This window comes from Suricata suricatta, chromosome 3 (assembly GCF_006229205.1).
Source record: "Suricata suricatta isolate VVHF042 chromosome 3, meerkat_22Aug2017_6uvM2_HiC, whole genome shotgun sequence".
Classification (NCBI taxonomy): Eukaryota; Metazoa; Chordata; class Mammalia; order Carnivora; family Herpestidae; genus Suricata; species Suricata suricatta.
Window position 1 is genome coordinate 82,223,775 of NC_043702.1, and position 19,219 is coordinate 82,242,993.

At 36.5% G+C, this 19,219-nt stretch overlaps 1 long non-coding RNA gene across 1 annotated transcript in view; it reads right to left on the reverse strand.

Annotated features, from left to right (window-relative positions):
- Positions 1-314: 314 nt before the first annotated feature.
- Positions 315-19,219, reverse strand: part of LOC115286516 — an 84,392-nt gene continuing 65,487 nt past the window's right edge. The window contains exon 5 of the long non-coding RNA XR_003906101.1: positions 315-366. This is a non-coding gene — a long non-coding RNA (uncharacterized LOC115286516). The remainder of the gene's footprint in view (positions 367-19,219) is intronic.

Consider the following 19,219-nt stretch of genomic DNA (forward strand, 5'->3'; position numbering starts at 1 on the left):
AGTCTGGTTAAAATGAGTTCAGCCTATCCTCACTGGGAATAATTGAGAACAATCAACAATTTAAAGAAAGACAGTATACTGGGTCTACATCAATAACTGATAAATTTCTGGGAAAAAAGTAAAAAGTGCTACTAATAGATTTCTTGTGTTCAGCATTCCACAAGGAAAATTGACTTTACTTGCCTTTTCCCTCTGGAAGTTTTCTACAGGATTCCAGGAAGAATTTCCCAATAGAGAACAGTAGGTAGCCGTCTATTTAGCGGACTCTCATAAAGGATGAGGAGAATGCAGAAGAGGTCACTCTGAAGTCAAAAGAGGGTGTCCTGTCCTTCTGATGTTACACCTTTGAGGCAAAGGTCTTAATACCTTTTCAGAAAATAAAAAGCAGCAAAATGAATACTTTTCTCTGCTACAGACAGAAAGAGGACAGGGGTCATGTAATTCATGTAATTGCATCTCTTGTTTGCATTGTTTCACCCATTTTCTCTTTTTTAATAGAAAACAAATTGAGCAAAGAAACACTGCCTGCTGATTTATTTTAGGTGACTAGCATATTTATCTACCTCCAAAAACATAGTATTTTTTAAGTAAACAAAAATGGAAATGTTTGATGAAATCTGTGGGAAAAAATATCTAAAGAGTTGTGTTTTTTTTTTTTTTACATAGCAAAGAACACAGAGAATTCTGGAAATTATTCTAATGTGATAGGAGGAAAATTGCAAAATAAGAAGGAAAAAGAGACCTCCAAGAGAGTCCAGATTTCGAGTCCAGAGAATAAACTCCAGTTAGCAGAATAAGAAACGGGGACAAAATATAAAATAACAACAAAAGCCTGACTGTTATTTTATGTCAGGATCATGCCTGGAATCAAGGTTTATTTATTCCATTGTATCAGCATTATCCAAAGATGTTTCCTGAAACATGAGTTTTACTGTGGGATTATAATTTAATGTCAGAACAACTAATTTCTATAATCAAAAAGTTGGGATACACTGGATTAAGCAATGCTAATGGGTTTCTTAATTACAAGACTTTTCAGTCTTTAACATGCTAATGAATTTTATGACTTTCCAAGACAAACACGTGCCGTGTTTCTCCAACTTATTTCACAAAGGAAATTAGAGAGAAAGACAGAGACACAGAAATACAGCAGCTTTACGGAATAAGAGCCCACAGAACACAGATTGGGACCTCCCAAGAATTTGTCTTTTCCAACACATAAAATACACACATCATACTAACAAGGAGAAATAATTGATTTTCCTTCAATTCATTCATTTAAATTTTGGTCATTTTCTGCATGAGTACTTTCTACATATTATCATTATTCAATTAATTACATTAGTAATTACAATTCCTACATAATATTCCACTACTATTTTTATAGTTCCTTCTATTCAACTCCTTCATAACTAAAAATATAAGAAATGCTAAACATTCTAGGCTATGTTAAATGTTATTTATGACAAAGGTACCAAACAGAGCATCTTGGGAATACCATGGCTACCCATTTTGCCAGAAACTTCAAAACACAGATACCAACAGAATTTGTTTGATTCAAAATAATACACAAAGCATGTGAGTTACTTGCCTATTTACCTAAGATCTCACAGTTTTAAAGGTAATATGCAGATTTAAACTATTTTAAAACATCATCAGTTGTGAGAACATTGTGACTTAAGAGATGTCAAAAAGTAGGGAGAATGCATATCTAGATATCAATACAATATGTAGACATCTGCAATAACAGACCAGGAGAAGGGCCATATGAAGAGAAACCACATCCTGTAACATGTATGCAAGGACTTGCCGTCAAGAAGAAAAACAATCTGCAAAGCAGAATTCTACTAACTCTGAGCTCAGAAACGGCAGGTAGGGTGGATGGGAGGGGAAGAAAGAGAGGAGACAGCATGCCAGAAGAGGGGAGGCAGGATGCATGGCTCTCCCCAAAACCGTACACAGAACTTCTAGAAGCGGGCATTTTCATCCCCTAGGAGAAACAGACAAATGGAAAAAAAAAAAACAGTTCCTTGCAAATTAGAATGAATGGTCTCTTTGGGAAGGATGAGGGCAATTATTCTGGATATGTTAGAATGCTAACTAATTACCTAAGAGAACATTATTTTTTTGAAAAAAAAACCAGAAAGATATAAAAAAAAGAATACGTAAATAGAGCTCTTCAATATAATTTTAAAATTTTGTTAAAATAGTCTATAGTAGGTTTTAGTAGAAAAATTAGGAGAATGTAAAACAAAGTTCTCTCATGTTTAACCTAAAGAAAATAATATCTAGATATAAAAGATCAATCCAGGAAAACCAACATCTGATTAACGTGGATCAAAGGAAGAAAAGAAGGAAGCAAGGAAATTCTCAAAGAAATAATAGGAAATAAAATCTTAAGAGGTAGTAAGACTAACACTAAAAGTGGCCACCGGGTGCCTCGCACAATTAATACAAAAAAAGAAATTCTACTCTAGACTCACTAGTATGAGAAGCTATAACACTAGGAATAAAGATTTGATTCTAACTATGTTCAGAGAATCATTTAAAATGAAGCAAGGATCAAGTTAGTTTCAGACTCCCCACAGGCATCCTGACATGCTGAAAGACAATGGAAGCATATTCCTAATCTGATATGTATAACCATCCAAAATAGCTCAATTTATCACAGGACAAAATAAAAACATTTCCCCCACATTCAAACATTTAAAAAAATGGATAGACTCTTTTTAGGGTATACATTTAGTAATGTGAGATTAAAAAACAACTCAAAGGATTCAGGAAATAGTGCATTTAATTCAGAAGAGCCTTGATGTGTACTCCCAGGCCAAATTGGAGCAGCAAAATTAATGGCTCAAAAATAATTTTCAAAGGGAAATGAGTGTGAGAAAACATGCACAGGTAACCAGTACTAACACTAGTGGGGGAAAATCCTAAAGATTGAATAGAGTCAGTTGGTGAAAGGTATAAAAGAGAAAACTAGGAAAAAATATCCAATGGGAAAAAGACAGTCTCTTCAACAAACAGTGTTGGGAAAACTGGACAGCAACATGCAAAAGAATGAAACTGGACCATTTTTTTTCACCATACACAAAAATAAATTTAAAATGGATTAAAGACCTAAATGTGAGACAGGAAACCATAAAAATACTAGAAGAGAGGACAGGCAATAATTTCTCTGATATCCACTGTAGCAACATCCTTCTAGATATGTCTCCTGAGGCAAGGGAAATAAAAGCAAAAGGAGACTACTGGGCTTACATCAAAATAAAAGCTTCTGCCCAGCAAAGAAGACAACCAATAAAACAAAAAGGCAGGTTACTGACTGGGAGAAGATATTTGCAAATGACATGTCTGATAAAGGGCTAGTATGCAAAATATAAAGAAAGAATATATATATAAAATGTAAAGAACTTTTACAACTTAACATGCAAAAACCAAATAAACCAGTTTAAGAATGGACAGAAGAAATGAACAGACGTTTCTTCAAAGAAGACACCCAGATGGCCAACAAATAACACGACAAGATGTTCAATGTCACTCATCAACAGGGAAATGCAAATCAAAACCACAGTGAGATATCATCTCACACTGTCAGAATGGCTACACTAAAAAACACAAGAAACAACAAGTGTTGGTGAGGATGTGGAGAAAAAGGAACCCTCTTGCCTTGGCGGTGCGTATGCAAACTGGAACAGCCACAGTGGAAAACAGTATGGAAGTTCCTCAAACAATTAAAAACAGAATTATCCTCTGATTCTTACCCTGCTACTGTGTATTTACCCCCAAACTACAAACACACTAATTCAAAGGGATACGTGCACCCTTATGTTTACTGCAAAATTATTTACAATAGCCATATTATGGAATCAGCCCAGGTCCATTGATAGATAAATGGATAAAGAAGATGTGATATATATACACAATGGAATGTTATTCAGTCATTGAGAAAACAATGAAATCTTGCCATTTTCAATGACATAGATGGAGCTAGAGTGCATAATGCTAAGTGAAATAAGTCAGAGAAAGATAAATATCATATGAGTCACTCATATATAGCAGTTAAGAAACACATCAAATGAGCAAAGAAAGACAAGGAAAAAAAGAGAGAAAAGAAAGAGAGACAAGCCAAGAAACAGACTCTTATCTATACAGAGAACAAACCAATGGTTACCAGAGTGGATTTGGGGGTGGGTGAAATAGACAATGGGGGTTAAGGAGTACATTTGTCATAATGAGCACAGGGTGATGTATGGACGTGTTGAATCATTATATTGTATGCTTGACTAATACTGGAATTAAAATTTTTTTAATATTTTAAAAAGAGTAAATCCATTTAGTTTATCCCTGGAAACATTCTCCTTTGAATATTAGAGAGATAGCTGTATTGTATCCATAAATGTGCAGGAGTAAAGAAAATCCTAATAAGCAGTCTGTGTCTTTACAATGAATAATTGAACTACCATCCCAACCTAAAATGTGCTCATTGTTTTTCAATCTTTAGAATCAACACATGCAATCACAGAAGATTGAACTTCTTCTGTCAGGAAGGTTACAGAAGAGAAAGTGTATGTTATAAAGTAAAAAAAAAAAAAAAAAAAACAGAAGTAAAGGTAATACCTGTGATGCTGAATTGGAATTGTAGGTATCAGTATTGGGTCATGCTTTTAAATATATATCTGTAAATATCCAAATCTATATGTATTTATAATTATATATTACATACAAATGTTATATTTGTACTGTATATACATATCTTTATATCCCTATATAAACATACACATATACAAACATATATAGATATGTATTTTAAAATAAATACATATGCACATGTGCATATGTGTGCAGATATATCTATACAGAAATATATACGGACATAAATTTCCTTGTTATGACCACTGAAAGGACCTAGAAATAATAGCACACCAGGAACCAAGAGCAGACTTAGCACCCAAAACTTGATTTCCAAATATTATCCTCCAAGAACACATGGTCTAACTTCAGACTACATGAGGAAAAGCATAAGGTGAGAATGAAACATTTTTCCATGGCAAAAAACAGGAAGTCCTCAAAGAATTATGAGAATGCATCAAAAGGGCAGCTCAAGAGGTTTCCATGAGCTGAAGGAGAGCATTAAAATAATAAAAGGTGGGGCGCCTGGGTGGCTCAGTCGGTTGAACCTCCAGCTTCGGCTCAGGTCAGATCTCACGTTCGTGGGTTCGAGCCCCATGTCAGGCTCTGTGCTGACAGCTAGTTCAGAGCCTGTAGCCTGCTCCTGGTTCTGTGCTCCTTCTCTCTCTGCCCCTCTCTCATGCTCTGTCTCTCTCTGTATCAAAAATAAATAAAACATTAAAAATAATAATAATAATAATAGGTGATCATAACTCATGAAACAAAATAAGAATCCATAAATCTAAATGAATATAAACTGATTAATTAACCTCTTTTACGTAGGGATATGACACAATCAGAGATCGCAGAGGCTGAGGAGCAGTAAAGGAAAAGGAAAGAGTTCCAGAGTCTTAAAAAATAAAGGCAAGTGATACTATTAATGATGCAATATGATATTAAGGTTAATATATTTGAAATTACAGAAATGAGCAAAGGCAGCACTGTGAATACAGTTACAGTAGGAATATTATAATCTGAATATTTGTGTCCCCTTCCCCAAATTTATACGTTGAAATCCTAACCACCACCACCCCCCAAATGATAGTACTGACAGACCAGGGCTTTGGGAGGGGCTAGGTCATGAAAGTAGCACCTTCATTAAAGAAATAGTGTTCTTATAAACGAGGCCCCGCTGAGCTCCGTGACCCCATCCACCATGTGAAGACACAGCAAGAAGGTGCCATCTGTGAACAGAAGTGGGCTCTCACGATACTAAATCTGCCAGCACCTTGATCTTGGATTTCCCAGGCTCCTGAACTATGAGGAATAAATTTCTGTTGTTTATAAGCCACTCAGTCTGATGTATTTTATGTAACAGTCTGAAGGGACTAAGACAAGTAGGGAGAGGAGAAGGACAAGATGTAAACCATGTAAATCCTTAGGTGTTAGGTCAGAAAGTTAATAGGGAAAATAGCAACATAACCATATTATTTAAAAATATGTACATAATATTTTTAAGCTTAAGAAAATGGAATAATGCAAAGGTGCTGCCTTTACAAATGATTGCTAAGATTGAAAAGTGAAAAGTTTGGGGACTACTGCATTTTAGTATAAGCCTGAGTATACAGTTTCATTTTTGAGCTCCTGCGTTGCCTCCTTTCATGAAAGTTCTAAGAAATGTGGGTATTCATGCATATACCCAAACTCCTACTTCCTTCCCAAGCTCACTATTGGTCAGCATCTTTGAAAGGTCTTACCCTTTTTTATAGTTATTTTTCAGCCTTACTAAAGATTGAAATATGAGTGTCATAGGTTTATGGGTTCTTCAAACAGAATTATGCTGCCTTATGTTTGCTCTCAATTCGCCCCAACCAAGCATCAAGTATTACTTCAGAGGTCACAAGGATTGGGATTTGATTGGAATACTACCCTACAAAGGACTTAATTGTAGATACCAAACAACTTGGATGAATTCCAAAGTCATTCGGCCAAGTAAAAAAATTCGGCCTCCAAGGTTACATACTGTTGATTCCATGTATGTGGCATTCTCAAAAGCAAAAGTATAGTGATGGAAAGTCAGAGGTTAGGAGTATTCCAGTATATGGATGTACCACAGTTTGTTTTTCATTCACTTGCTGAAGAAGATTTGTGTTGTTTCCAGTTTGACACCAATATGAGTAGAGTTGTTACAGACGCCCGTGTACAGGTGAACTTCTGTGGGAACGTAAGTTTTCATTTTTCTAGGGAAAATACCTAGCAGTCAGATTGCTCCATCACACAATGCAGGCACCCTTAGCTTTTTTCCAAAGTCATTGTATCATTTCACATTTCCACCAGCAACGTACAAGAGTTCCAGTTGCTCTACTTCCTTGTCAGTGCTTAGACTTGTCAGTGTCTTTATTTTACCCATTCTAATAGATATATACTGATATTTCAGTCTTTCACTGTTACATATGATGATAGCTTGTAGGTGTCCCATACCACGTTGGAGAAATTTCTTTCTACTCCTAATTTGACTGGTGTGAGATGAAGGCAACTTCTTTGGGATATGACAAATTGTTACTCTTGTCTCAGAAAGAGATCATTGTTAGAAAGCCAGATTTCCTAAGTTATACTTTTCAACACACAGTTTTTGCCAAGTGGAGTAAAAGTGCCACTTTATTTTTGAAAAAATAAATAAGACAAAAACTTAATTTAGTGCTTATCCTGAAAACTTTAGAGGTTAAGGTGGAGAATGCCTTCCTTAAAAAAAGCTTTCAAGAGGGGCAGCTGGGTGGGTCAGTTAGTTAAGCGTCTGACTTCAGCTCAGGTCATGATCTCAACATCTGAGGGTTCAAGCCCCCCATCAGGCTCTGTGCTGACAGCCGGGAGGCTGGAGCCTACTTTATATTCTGTGTCCCTCTCCCTCCCTCTATCTCTCTCTGCCCTTCCCCCACTTGCTCTCTGTCTCTCAAAAAACCTGTTGAGGTTTTTTTTTTTAAAGCTTTCAAGAATAAATTCCCAAAGTTTATTAAGTCAAGGGATGAAACATAATATAACCTTGGAGAAGGGGCTTGTATGAACCATTTAAAATATATTCCCAGGTTTTCTTGATAAACCGCAATGGGCTGTGTGTAGAAATTTTGACTTTAAAGTTTCAATTCATGTATGTCAGATGTTTCTAAGTGTTTAGACATTTATACCTCATCATATAATTTTATATAAAAATTAGAAATCTCTATTCAGGGGCACCTGGGTGGCTCAGTCGGTTAAGCATCCGACTTTAGGTCAGGTCATGATCTCACGGTTCGTGGATTCAAGCCCCACATCAGGATCTGTGCTGGCAGCTCAGAGCCTGGAGCCTGCTTTGAATTCTTTGTCTCCCTCTCTCTGCCCTCCGCTACCCATGCTGTGTTTCTCTCTATCTCAGTAATAAATAAACATTAAGAAAAATTTAAAAAAGAAATCTCTATTCATTACAAATTCCTTTAATCTTAGAAACATATTTAAATGGTAAACCTACTAAAGCACTATTCATACCTAGAAGACTATTCTGAATAAATGACTTAATTTGAAAATTCAAAACTTATTCTATGTATATTTTCCCATTCTATTGTGTTCTTCCTAAAATGGGAAAACCAGAATAAAATTCAGAGTACTTCAGAACTAGACACTGAATAAAGATAAGTAAAATTTTCATTTTGCTCATCATCTGTAGATGTTGTGAAGAGGGGATTTAAGAGGCTGTGTTCATACAGAAACCCAGAAATATGTAAATCTTGTCTTGCCCCAGCCACATCTCATCCCCACAAAATCCCCATCGAAGTGGATGTATAAATAAAAATGGCGGAGCTAGGCAAATTAACCTTCATTATTAACTTGGACTTTGGGCCCAATGCCTAAGCAAAGAGCTCTCGTCTTTTGGACTGATCAATAGAAAACTCCTTTCTCCCAATTATCAGCAAAATAGAAGCATAAACTAAAGCACACTGAATGACCCAAAATTTCTTCTAAGACCACATTAAGATTTCAGAATTTACTACTGACTGCAACATGGGCTGGTATGGAGACTAGCCATCTTTTCCGAAAGGAAAGTTAAGTATCCTTGTCCCAAAAGTTAAGCCACCACTCCAGCACTCCTGGGCCAACACAAAGCCAGAGCCCATCTGCTTTGTGGAAAGAGAAGAAATTTTCTCTATGTAAGAAAGTAAAAACAACTGCAAAGGCAGGAGTGAGAAGTGAAATGAAAGAGACATGACCAGGGATAGGCTTTCTCTCTGATTCCCCAGCTCTCTCCTCAGAGTCAGTTTTGGATTCTTGAAACTGACTAATCCTTAGGGAGAAGTAAGAATTGATATAAAACTCAACAAACAGAATGTTCTTCTCCCAAAAGGTATTCTCCATGAATTGGCCCAGAATTTTCTTACCTTTTAAAAGGTAAGAGAAATGTCCATTTTTCAGAGGTGTCCATATAGCAATTCTCAGATTCCTATCCTTAATTATAATTGAATGACCAAGCTTCATCTTTAAAAGTAGAGATTTTGTTCTTTCAAATTATATATATGCCCTTGAACTGGTCCATAATGAAATTGATTGGTTACCAGCTTTTCTGCCAACTTTGAGAACCAAGCAAACTCTTTTACCTATTTTTTTCTTTATAACTGCATTTTGCCACTGTATGAGTTTCCTACTGCTGCTGTAAGAAATCACCACACACTTAGTGGCTCCAAGTCTATGAGCTAGATTAGGTCTAGGAATTGAACATTAGGTCATGAATGTTCACGTTGGTGATTTGTGTCAAATTTCAGTGCACCAGACTCTTCCCACATATGAGAAGTGACACCTTAGTTAGTTGCACATCCCTTTCATCCCATGATAGAAATTACTCGATGATAGATGAATCATTCCCATAAGTCCCTGTGGGTCAAACACTCTTCTCATGCCTCCATCCTTGCAGCTCATTAAGATGATTAACCTCATTGTCTTTGCTACATTAGCACTGGCAGGAGGCCCCTACCGCTCTGTGAGTCCATGATTCCATTGAAACCTGGGTGGTCCAGGGCCAGTGCCGCCCCTCCTAGTGTCTCTCCAGGCTGCAAAAGACAGCCACTAGTGAGGCTGGGGCTTTGTCTTACCACCACATTTCTGAATGTGCAGGTGAGGGGGCCTCTTAATGGGGGCATGGGGAATGGGTGGCTGCACAAATTGCATATAATAGACTCTTTCCAGCATTCACACCTCCCTGGGCCTTTGGACTGCTTCTACTATAACATTCCAGGAAAATTCCAGTATTTCTCTCTCATTGATTCTATACCACCATTGGGTATAGTCTTCAGTTCACCATATTTACATCATTCTCAGGTGGTTGAGCCAGCACATTAAATCCCACAACTCAGTTGAAGGTAACTATATAGATGAATTTGACCCAGTCTAATCTTACAGTTTTTCTCTCTGGCTTAATACCCTCAGAAACTATTCTTATAGATCCTACACAGACTCAGACTGGTAGAACTTGGCAAGATGCTGAAACTCTTTGATATATATAGACTATTTCCTCTGCAACCAGGCACTGTACTTTTTCTTTGCAGTGTTCCCGCATAGTTACTACTAATGTATGGATTGTATAGCCATCGGCAATTGATTCCATGTATACGAGCCTCATAGTTACATGTAAGTAACACTACCTACTCCATAGGGTTGGTGCATGACAAATAAATATATAAAGCTACTAACACAGAGCTCAGGACACAAGAAGTGCAGAGAATATTGCAGCTTTCTCCCTTCTTTAAAGATAACAGTGAACCAAAACATCCAAATACAAGCAAAAAGAAAAAAAAATCAATGGAGAATTCAACCACTTTATTAGATGACTTCTTTTCTTACTTAGGGTTAAAGAAGTCTTAACAATGAGAAAAATCATTTCAGTTCATGTTAGCCTATCTCACACCTAGCAAGTACTTCCAAATACTATTTGTGAAATTAAATCCTAATCTAAAACTTGAATATGTGTAACTGTCCTTAGAATTTATTCTCCTTCAAGCATCTATGTCTGAAGAAAAAAAATCCATAGGATTTCCAGATTTACCAGTAAAAGACAAATGTATCATAAATTGGTATTTTAATTACTCATGAGTGGGATTGATGCTGAGCCTTGAGTGTACTTAACAGGTTTTGTTTTTCATGAAAGCCTTCATTTCCGTTGACATTGGCAATCAGATTATGAATCTTAGCTCCAGTGCGGTAATTATGTCAAACACAGCTTGGGAGGGTAAAAGTGTTCAGTAGAGAGCAGTTGCCCTTGCTCAGAAGGAAAAAGCACAGAAAGGATAAATGGCTACTTATCAAATTCATCCTACTTAGGGAATGACAAAGTTTCTGTAGAGTCATAGGAATAAAACTGCTGTGAGAAACCTAATTTCCATCTTGTACAGAAGCAGCAAAGAGAAGGATAGGGACAGTGGACAATAGAAAATTCATTAACATTTTATTCTCCTGTTGCCTAGAAGTAAGTGTAAACACACTGTCTTCCCACATGGTTTAATTTATACTAATACTTTCACCAATTAAATTGTTGGGGAACGCCCTTTTAAAAAGCAGATGCATTTAGGACTAGCTTGCCATCAACTTGTGATGTCAATGTTAATTGCTTTAAGAACCTACAGTTTGGAGAAATACCCATATGCAAGTATTGCCAGGGCTATGATCATTCTTTTGGGAAGCAACTTTCTTAATAGCAAAAAGGTGCTATGTATAAACACATATTCTAGAGCCATCTATTAGAAATTCATCCATTCCAAGTACTTCCCCAAAGTGTAAAACTGAGATACAAAATAACCATTCCATGATGTGCTTCAAAAATGTACCAGATGTATTTCTCCATTCTTGCGGGAACCTGTGGATTAGCCTTCCCACATGAGCTATCCCCATGCAGGAGAATCATTTCCTCCTACTTTTCCCACAGACTCTGTTGCAATTTGCAGGACATTATGGGAAATTTGCCACAATATGTGGGACACTTTGGTCTCTCCCTGGAATTTTACAGGCATGCACACCCATGGTTTGCAGCAGGGATCGAGGTATTTGCTTCATATGGTAAGATGGAACGTATAACGCTTCATGAGGGGGCCAGGAGCCTGCCTCTCCTTTCCAAAGTCATTAGAACTGACAGTACAGGCCATTTGTTTAGTCAAATTGCAGAAAAGAACAGCATCACCATTAGCTACAGATATCCCTACTGATTTAACAGTGCTAGAGACTCCAACATCCTATTTCTGTGCTGCCAGGGAGGGAAGGAATTGAAGGATCCATCCAAAAATGGGTTCTCCTCTTAAAAGAAACTCAAACTCCACCATTCTGCTTGTTCTGGGCATCACAGAAGTTTTGAGCTGCTACAAATCCTCATAGTGGTTGCATTTTATTCCCCTGGTAGGCCTGGGAGACCCGGAAGCAGAGAGAGAATTGCTTTTAAACAAAAGCCTGAATTGTTTATGTAAGCTAGGTTTCTGTTTACTCAAGGAAGAAATCTATTTTTAAGTCAATTTTCTTTTGAGAAGTAATGATTCCACTTAAAGGGGAATACGTTTATGAACCTGAATATATAAAAAGCTCAATTTTATAAAATCCAAAATTTGCAAAAAAATAAAAAAGATAACTTACAGAAGTTTTAAGCAACATTCATTATTTACTTCAGGTGTTTCTATACTTGTTTTTCCCCTCATAAAATGCTATTAAAAATACATCAAAGTATAAGAAAAGTCCACGGGGTGTATCTCAAAGTAAGTGCACAATAGGGGCCCTGGGTGGCTCAGTCAGTTAAGAGTCCAACTTCAGCTCAGGTCATGATCTTGCAGTTTGTGAGTTCAAGGCTTGTGTCAGCTCTGCACTGACATCTAAGAACCTGAAGTCTGCTTCGGATTCTGTGTCTCCCTCTTTCTCTGCCACTCCCCTACTCATGCTCTGTTTCTCTGTCTCAATAATAAATAAACTTAAAAAAATTACAAAAAAAAAGTAACTGTCCAATAAAAATAGTTGATTTGGCCAATTTCAAGTGATCAGTCTGAGCTTCTCCTTGTGACTTCTGGGCTAGGACTATGAGTCACCAGGACATAGAAGTTATGTCTATATTATAAAAACAACCAGACATATAATAAATGAGATCATTAATCACGCTAAAATATAACTGATCTAATCATCAACTGAGATTGGCTATTAATAGGAAATAATAAGAAAAATTAGCCTGCACACGATGATTCAGTGGCAATCCTAGAAACATATGTATCATCAGAGATGATTCAAATTTAAAAAAACATCTAAAGCCCTAGCAAGTTATCACAGTGGTCTTCAATCCAGGAATTGCCTAAGACAAGAAGAAAAAAACAATTGAATTAATCAATTCCATCTCTGAGATATTTTAAAAATCTTAATAGTAAAGAAATGATAAACACTTTGAAAGAAGCCCCAAACTTCTCTAAACAATCGTATAAAATAGTTTTTTTCTCATCCTTCCCTCATCCATCAACCCAGTCCTCTCGTCTTTTGGAGTTTCCTCCCCTGAACACAAACACAAATACACACACACACACACACAGTTCCACTCAAGTTACCAATAATAAAGATCTACTTAACATAAAGAAATAAAATCAATAAATCTAATTGACATAGTTTTAGTCCTTGTCTTACTTAACCTCTGACAAAACATAGCCCACTCTTTACAAGTCTCTTCTTGAAACACCCACTTCTCTTGTCTTCTGTAAATGGCATACTGGTTTCCCTTCTACTCTGGCCATTCTTCTCTGCGGACCATTCCCTTCTTCCTAGATGACATCATTAGTGTTAAGTCACCCTCTCTTTGCACTACACACTCTTCTTAATCTTTTGAAACCCATGGAGAAAATTTACAAATTTAACTCTTCAGTCTAGACCTCCTTTTTCAGGTAACAACTGCCTCGACATGTTAATTCAGCTCTCTTAAGGAACAACATCTTTAAGTTGTCCAGACCTAATCTCATAGTAGTTCTTTATACTAAGAATGATTTTCTTCTGATGTTTCTTAATGGTACCAACAATGGTCCAGCTATGCAAGCCAAAAACCTGGGACCACCTTTAACAGCTCTCCACCAATTCTTCCTCATATAACCAATCCAACTGAAACTACTTTAAAATTTCCCCCTAATGTTTTATTGAGTTTATCCATTTCTCTTCATCTCTGGTGACCCTACCCTCATTCATGCTTTCAATATATCTTATCTGGACCATTAAAATTGTCTCATAATAGCTTTCCACTTCTACTCTTGCCCTACTCAAACTAAAGCCCCACTAAAACCAGAGTAACTGAATGAAATAAATAAATTCGATTATATCATTCAGTGCGCAAAACACCTCAGGAGTTTCCAACTGCTCTTGTATAAAGTTCAAGACTGTTAATGGTTTCCCTGTCTACCCATCTCACTAGCGTATTTTCTATACTCCTCCTCCCATACTGTCTGCTGCCTGCACACTTAGCTTTATTCAGTTCCCATACACTACATTCTATCTTGCCTCAGATGATGTCCCCTCTGCCAAGTACTTTTCCTCTTGCCTCAGTCAATTCTTCCTGCAGATCTCAGTTTTAATGTCACTTCCTTGGAAAAGCATTCTATGACCTCTCTGTCCTAGGCCAAATTGCCCTTCATATGCTTTTGTAACAATATCCCTATACTTCTACATTATAGCCTTTATCACAGTTATAATATGAATGTTATCTGTGTGATCATGAGATGTATATACAAGCAATAAACTCCATGAGGTAGGTAAAGGGTCTGGTATTACCTGCTCCAACATACTGTAGGTCATTATTTGTAGAATGAATGAATGAATGATGTATTCTGGGAACTCTTGTTAAACAAGGGCAAATACTGAAAAAACTAACCAGCCAAAGAAAAACTAGCTGAAGTGACCACAGAGTCTGACATACATGTAGAGGCTGATATTGTTAGTGGTGATTAAAATGAAAATGGTGACAATGGTAATACGGATGCCCATGGTGATGTTAGTACTCAATGAGCTTTATTTGGCACATGAGCAAAATACCAGTGCAAACCTCAGCCTAGAAGTAAATATTCCTGTCCACTTTTTATAAGGGCACTGAAATTCAGAGAGATAAAGGTGTTTTATTGAACTACTGTTAAAATTTGATGTCCCTCTCAAGTATGTTTTTACTATTTTTATCTGTAGGTAGAAGAGTATTTCTCTTTTATCAATCCAGTAATACCGTAGGTCATATATTTAGTGCCCGAGGGGGAAATTCCTGACCTTTAAAAATAAGCTTATTCACAAACATTTCCATTAATTTAAGTGCATTGTTGTTCACCATTAGTAAATGGAACTCTGTTTCTCAGTACAGCAAAAGCACTTATTTAGAATCTAATTGTCCAGAAAGTTAAGCAGTGAATTGACTTGAATTTTTTCTTACTCTAATGTTCTCTCTAAAAACCTAGCCAAATTATTGCTTAAGATAAAAAAAAAGGTTTAACTTTTTATAACACTAAAATACTCTATTCCTGGTACACAAAGTACGACTATACAAATGTTGATAATAGGTCTATCTAGACTTAAAGAGTGGATTAATTATTCACTTGACTCTGCTGTACATATCTTTGACAAATGTTTTCATAATTTTTATTCCAAAAGGAACTGTAAAACTGTAACTTCAAAACACACTGTGGTAATACAAAATGTACCGAAGAAATTAAAAATCAATAACAATAATTATTCCTTTCTGGTACATTCACCTTCATAAGCCTCTGATCACTTTCAATGGCATGGCTACCCTATGGTCAAGCAGAGTAAGTACTGATAAACCGAAGCTACGTCTTCTCCATACAAAGTAAACGCTAATGTTTGCGGAACTCCTTAAGTGCCAGGAACCTTCTCTCCAACTTGGACCAACAATCCAGGATGATGTTGTGCAATTTTCCCCAATCTTCCCACCCTTTGTTGATTATAAATTATTTTATATAAATCTCTGGCATCTAAGTTTTTAGAATATTTCATTTACAAAATAAACTATTTGGATAAACCTGTGAAAATGACAGCTGATTCTGTTTTAAGAAACATGTCGCTCTGTCTCACAAGAAGTCATGCAATCCTGAGACCTAACGATGGTTTCACAACTGTCTTCCAGCATATTTTTACGTTGCATGCATTTTCACTTCCAGCCATGAAGCCAGTACTTAACAAGGAAGAAAAGTAATAATTCAGCTGAACATGTTTAACCAGGTGATGCACTCACATGCTTACTCCCCAGATGATTGAGCCTTCTTTCATCTTCGAGAGATTTTAAGTCACGTGATACTACGACCAAGGTGACAGGGATTATAATGCACCAAAAAAAAAAAAAAGAGTACAATAAGTGTGAACCTCAAAAGTGCTTTTCTTCTGCATTTACACTAACTAGGAGAGGAAGAGGAGTTAGGGAGGAGGATGCCAAGCTGACACCCCGTTGGTAACTTGTTCAGTGTAGCTGGGTTTTGCAGCACATATGGCTCATACCATACTCATCTGAGATCCCTCCGACACATAGAAATAAGCAGAACAAGTGAGGAATTAAGTGTTAGCCTTCACTTTGAGTTTCCTGGCTTTGGAGATATTCTCTAAGAGTACTATTTAAAAGTTGTTAATTTCCTTTTATAACAGTTTTTTTTTAAGGGAAGAAATTCCTCATACAAGTGCAAAGGAGAAGGCAGAATAGACTATAAAGGTTCTAAAGATGTGTAAATATTTAGCTGTGGATTTTTTGAAATGCAGATTATGCAAATGCTCATCAAGGTACTTTGAAACATACCATTGATCCAATGGACTATACTTATTTTATTTGGTACTATTAGAACCTGCTTTTAAAATGCAAATTGGGGATTCTAAGTACCTGTTTACCTAGTAGATTATAAGGATTCTGCCAGGGCTATTACCGTCTATATATAAATAGTTAGAACATATGTTGAAAATTAGCAGTCCAGGGGAGTCTGGGTGGCTCAGTCAGTTGAGCATCTGACTTCAGCTCAGGTCATGGTCTTGAGGTTAGTGAGTTGGAGCCCCGAGCTGGGCTCTGCTAACAGCTCAGCTCAGAGCCTGGACCCTGCTGCAACTTCTGTTGTCTCCCTCTCTCTCTGCCCCTCCCCCATTCATGCTCTGTCTCTCAAAAATAAATAAACATTAAAAACATTTTTGTAAATAAAACAAAAAATTTAAAAAAGAAGAGAAAATTAGCAGTCCAAGGCCCAAGAAAAATCTTTATGCACAACTCTTCCTCAGAGCAGAAGAAATCAAACTGCAGTTTAAAAACATACTTAAAAATATACTTCAGTGACCCACCATCATATTTAGCATTAATAGACACTTTCTAATTTCCCTTAATATTAAGTCACTAGGCAACTGTTGAATCTATGGCAAAATGGTTTGGGACTCTTTCTTCCCTGAAAATGTTTCAAATAGTAGGTTCCCCTACAGACCATTAGTCAATTCTAAGTTGTCTTGTAGATAGTTTAGAGCTTAAAAGAACAGGTTCTGACCAAGTGCAACAAGTTTTACCACCTTGAAATGCAAAAACCACTAGGCTTATAATTTCAGCCCTTATTCATGTTAGGTTAGCATGCATGTCAAAAGAGAAATGGAGTTTAATCACTTATTTAGAAGATAAGAGAGATAAGATGATTTTATGCATCTAGAATAATTTAAGTAAATAAGTAAACCTTATGGAGCATGTACAAAAACCATGTAACTTTTTCCTCTTTTAATATATTAAAATAAATTATAATTTTCAAGTAAATGTATTTCATAGTAAGAATCTCTCCTTTTTGCATTTCATGCAATAACTACTAATTAGATATAATAGTTTAAATATAAAAATATTTTTAAGTCCTTGGTCCAGAGTGACAACTTTAAATTGTTTGTCATTCATTCATGGGATGCTGGTATATCCACACAGTATATTTGCCTAACAGAGCAGAGGGATTTCCAGGACAATTAAATGCAGAGAAAAAGAAGTACTCAACAACAAGGGGGTATATTAGGATCAGTGCCTACTTCCCTTACAAATAACTTTGTAACTTTTGAACGGAAGGTAAAATAGTCAGGAGTAGGTTACCCAAAGCTATTCCTAAGTTGAAAACGTTTCTGGTTGTATACTTCACGCATCTCCATGTGGAAGGGACAAAAATGAATGAGGAAGAGATTCAAAGCTGATTCAGAAGTCCTAATTTTGACTATAACCCAAACCATTGGTTACAAGCAAGATTGTGCGAATAAAATTAACTACCAAACAGGGGAACTGCATTTAAAAGCATATCTGGAGCTCTGCTTTTGAAGGAGGACAATATTACATCAATCTTTACAAACAATAGTTAACTCAACAAATATATTGAGAGTAAGTACATATGGATGAAATTTCCCTGACATCATTTAAAAATAATTAAGGGCGGGAAATACTTGGGAGAGAAAGCATTTGGAATTTTATTGAAAACAAACCATTTGTAAAATAACTGGAGATGTTTAATGAGCTTAAAATGTAGGCGTGTTGGCACATCTTCCTTTTGGATTAATAAACTTTTTATTACTAGAGACTGGTGGGTACACATTCCTCAGATCTAGTGTCAGCATTGCCCACTTTCAAGAAAGAACCCTGGAGCCAGCCATGGACCACATCCATAGTGTCCTTAAGGACGGGAAATTCTGGGAAAACAAGGGATGGCTGGAGGACGGTCATAGCAAAAACATGGTCATATAATGATACAATTTTTCTCATGCATCGAATTGGTCTTAGAAATAATCAGCATGAGAGAAAGGACTTGAACTTTGGATTTATAAGCAAAATAACATTCTTTCTCTTAAAGGTCTAAATGATTTTAAATGTACCTATCCTGCTACAATAATGTATAATCATTGGGTTTGAGCAATTTAAAAGCAATGATGCAAAAACAAAAGGTCACAGCGCCCTGCCTACTTCTGTGTCAATCATATTCTCCAAAATGGTAGTTACTGCAGGCACTGTTTTCTTAAGTGTAGGGCCCAAGGAGTTTACCAAACCAAAACTAATTAAAAAAAGAAACACCTAAGAGGGGCACCTGGGAGGTCAATCTGTTAAGTGTCCTACTCTTGATTTTGGCTCAGGTCATGATGTCACAGTTTTGTAGGTCTGAGCCCTGCATTGGGCTCCATGCTGACAGTGCAGAGCTTGATTAGAATTCTCTGTCTCCCTCTCTCTCTGCCCCACTGGTGCTGTCTCTGTCTCTCTGGAAATAAATAAGTAAACTTAAAAAAAAAATAACCTAAGAAAATATAACAGCTTCCTGGTACCCATGACCTAGAATATAATCCATAGCTTACCATCCATTTGTATATCAAATTTTCCATTTTGAATCTTTTGAAGCAACTAACTGTCCATTTTCCAAACAAATGCCAAATGTATTCAGTTTATGAAATAAAAGAACATAAGTGGGAGAAGGCAAAGGTTCTAGAAGAAATGAGACTTCAAATAGGCCTTGAGAGATGGACAGGGTTGGGGGAGGCAGAAAAATGAGTAAGATATGTAAGTAAGTAAGATGTGGGACCAAAAAAAAAAAAAAAGTAAGAATCAAGGCACAAAAGTGAGTGTGCT